The 4,289-nt window shown below is 36.4% G+C and overlaps 1 pseudogene; it reads left to right on the top strand.

Annotated features, from left to right (window-relative positions):
- The window catches only part of LOC119569082, a 6,690-nt pseudogene extending 2,627 nt beyond the window's left edge, over positions 1-4,063 (top strand).
- The last annotated feature ends 226 nt before the right edge of the window (positions 4,064-4,289 follow it).

The following is a 4,289-nucleotide window of genomic DNA, read 5'->3' as shown; positions in this document are numbered from 1 at the left end:
ACTCTTGATGTTATTCTTCGTTTTTATTATCATTATAATCATCATCACGACTATCATAGTTACAATCATTTCCTTCCCCCTATCTGTTTTCTGCAATAACTGTCCCGACATTTATTTACTATTTGCGATAATACTGTCACACGGTATCTAAAACAGCCGTTTACTAAGATCTGTTTTAACAAGAAATGCATAAGAAATAATGAGAATATACAATTAACAGAAGTACTGAAATCAATGAAAGAAGGGGGTCTGATTATCACAAGTATGTGATGTAGTTCTACGTAACTGAAATTAAAAGCAACACGGGAAGATATTCAAAATAATCACGAGGGTAGAACACGGATATAGTATTATCAGATAAGATTAGTAATCAGTCCGCATACACAGTAACCATTGCTTAGAATCTCTAATATATCATCAACCATAATTTTCATCATAAATGTATTACAATCTACCCATTGCATTTCGATTTCCTTATTTCTCTTTAATAGTATGTTTTCATTCCCAGTCACGAAGAAAACAGTAAAAATGTTATGTTTGGAGTTTCAGAAAGCGCACCCGTCTTATCGCGTTTAGTCAATGAGTCAGTGTCTATCGATGCCAGTTTATGCAGTAAGGTGGGACGCAGTTTACCGGAAGATATTCGTCGTCTGACGCATTTCAACGTAGGAGTCATAGTATAGCGAGTAAGTATAGTTTAGAGCGTCTGACTATCATTGGTGATATTTGCGACTTCGAGGTCTCTCTGCCGATTTATAAAAACAGGACAGAGACAGGGCAATCCGCACACTCTTGTTTTTATGGCGAACATTTCCAGATTTCACCAGTATAACCCGCTGGGCTTTTGTAGCAAATTAAATATTGCGATTAATGCTTGATCCCTGTCGAGAAGACTTCAAATCTATAAGAGTTATTGTAAAATAGAGTAATAAATTCCTACATTGGAGCGATATATACTTATCGAATCATTATTTTTAGTTTCTGCTATTATTAATGTTTACTGTTATGAACCTTATTATTTTCATTATCATTATCGTCATTATTGTTATTACTGTTATCATCATCATCATCATCATCGTCATCATTTCATTATCATCATTATACTCTTATCATTATTTAATTTCGTTTTATTATGGTTATGATGATGATTATCATTATCATTATTGTCATATTATTATTATATTATTATTTATTATTATTATTATTATTATTATTTATCATTATTATTATTTATTTTATATTATTATATATTATTAATATTACTATTATATATTATTAAGATTAATATAATTATTATTGTTTTCATTGTTATTATTGTAACTATTACTATTATTATAACTATTATCATCATCATCATCATTATTTATATTATCATCATCATTATCATTACTATCATTTTTTCACATTTGTTGTTATTTTTTTTTTATTACTATAATTTTTTACTGTTTTTTTGTCATTGTTCTTGTTAGTATCATTATTATTTGTATTACTCTTTTCATTTTATTTGTTTATATTTTAAATTATTAATACTATTATTATCATTAGTAGTAGTAGTTAGTAGTGGTATTAGTAGTATTGTTGTTGTTATTATTATTATTATTATTAATATTATTATTGTTATTATTATTAATAGTAGTTAGTAGTAGTAGTAGTACTATTATTATAATTATAATTATTATTATTCTTATTCATTATTATTTTTGTTATCATATGTTATATTTATCATCATAATTGTTATTATTATCATTGTTATCATATCATCATTATTACCCTTATTACTATTATTATTACCATCATTGTAATATCATTGTGATTATATCATCAATATTATTATCATCATTAATATTGTTATTATGATTATAATATTATCGTTATTATTCTAATATTATTATTAGTAGTATTGTTACTATTTTATCATAAGTATAATACTATATATCTTTTTTTATCATTATATTATTAGTAGTATTGATGTTATTATTGTTATTATTATTATTTATTATTATTTTATTATTATTATTATTATTAATCATTATCATTATTTTTTTATCATTATTATATTATTATGATATTATTATTGATTATTACCATTAGCATTGTTACTAACAATTGTTATGATCACCATCATTATCATTATTGATGTCTTAATGTTTTCCTTGTCTCGTTTATCGAATTCCTTTTAGATTTTGATTTCATTTAATTCTAATGTTTTTTATTATTATATTATTAATTGCAATCTGTACAGTTTTGCCTAATGGTCTTAGTCTCAAGACTCCTGTAAGCACTAGTCTTTTGTAAATGCATTTTGAACATTAATTGGAAAACTGACTATGATATTCTTTTTTTTTTTTTTTTTTTTTTTTTTTTTACATCATTTGCCTTTCAGGCAACATTCCTGCCTATTTTCCATCTCAGATATTTCATCACACTTTTTATGTGTGCTTCTTTTATGTTCGCTCACAGAACTCATTTATTTTTTATCTATTTCTACTTTATGTTATTATGTAAATAGAGATCCGTGTAACTAATAGTTTATATTTGCTTTAAAGGTCGCTTGAATCCAGCTGTACCGCCCAGGGATCTTTTAAGAGAAACAGGTTATATGAGATGAGTTCGAAACAAACGCAGAGAAGCCGCAGAAACTATGGAGGGTCGCTCTAACTACCGTCAGTACCACGGGAGTCAAGACAATATCCTCGGAGGTCGAAATCACCGGCAGGAGGAGAGAGCCGCGTTTGGTGACGCTCGCCTCAGCAGGAGCACACCGTCAGTCGCCGGCCCCCACGCCGCTCCTCAGTCACCGAGCCGTCGTGGGGGAAGAGACGAGCGGCGCGGCCGATCGCCAGCGAGGGCGCCAGTTCATCGCGATTCGAGGCAGTACAATCGCAGTCCTTCTCCAGCCAGAAGAACTACCGGTGGGAACAATCGCAGCCGGTCGCCCGTCGTGAGGCAAGAGGGCGGAACAATCGTGGCCAGTCGCCCGGCGGTATGACAGGGGTCAGTCACCAAGTCGAAATACCGGGGCAAGATATAACAGAGGTCAGTCACCAAGTCGTAATACAAATGTGCGAAATAATAGGGGTCAATCCCCAAATCGCGGCGTAAGATATGATCGAAGTCAGTCTCCAAATCAAAACACAGCTGTACGAAATAACAGAAGTTATTCGCCAAGCCGTGGTGCTGATGAACGAAGAAGTCGGGGTCGGTCGCCAAGTAGAATAATCGAGAGCAATACAGTAGAAACCGATCACCAGGTCGATATATGGCAGAAGGAACAGTCATTTATCGTCCTCCCGTGAATTAAACAAAAAACACCGTCCCGCCCGTCGGCCATCGATATGAGCCCAGACACGGCCACGAAGAAGGGAACATTCTGTACTTCGACGCTGCAACCCTGGAGGAGGAAACTAGCACCGCTCGCCTCGAGGTCCTCAGCATCGTGATTCACGTCATCGTAATAGCCGCGTCGATGAATGACCACAATTCCCATGGCTCAGGTCACCGTCGACTGGGAGTACGTGCGGAGACGATGCCCCCTGTTCGTGGACAACAACCCTCAGACAGACGTGAACTGGGGCAACGAGAACATGGCTCCCTGCAACGTGACGGCCTTCCTTCCCCTCCTGGTGGCGGTGCTCTCGGCGTGCCATCGCCTTTTTCCACTGCAGCATCCTCCACGCCTGGCGCATGCGCGGTGACCCACCCATCGTGGCCTTCTCAAAAAAGTACGCCATAGCCACCATGGTCATCACCGGCGTTCAGGCGGTGCTCTCGCTGGCCATCGCATGCCACGCTCACGGACGGCTTCAGGCAGACGTGCCTCTCCTTCGAACTCAACCCCTGGCCCGATGTGAGGCCGCGTCCTGCAAAGAAGGTTATGACGCCGCGAACTTCTCCTACAGACTGCAAGATCTCCACACCTTTTCCAAGATCATCATCGGCATGGTCGGCGCCTGGATCTGTACGGTCGCCACGACTTTCCTCACCATTATGTATTTAATACGTGCAAAGTTGTGCTCTTGCTGCATGGACGATTTTGAATTAAAAATTTTGTATTACACGATTTGTAATTAAATATAAGATTTGTAGATTGCGTTTTTCAAAAAAAATGTTTGTCATCTACAGGTTCCAAAAAAACCAAAATTTTAAAATATAAATCATAAAAAATATAAAACCACAACACGCACGCACGCCCCCCGCACCCCGCCCACCCCCCAACACCACAAACCACACACACACACACACACACACAACCACACACACACACCCACACACCACACACCCACACAACC

This window comes from Penaeus monodon, unplaced genomic scaffold (assembly GCF_015228065.2).
Source record: "Penaeus monodon isolate SGIC_2016 unplaced genomic scaffold, NSTDA_Pmon_1 PmonScaffold_12417, whole genome shotgun sequence".
Taxonomy (NCBI): Eukaryota; Metazoa; Arthropoda; class Malacostraca; order Decapoda; family Penaeidae; genus Penaeus; species Penaeus monodon.
Note: the sequence above shows the minus strand (reverse complement) of the source record. Positions and strands in the feature narration are given on the sequence as shown.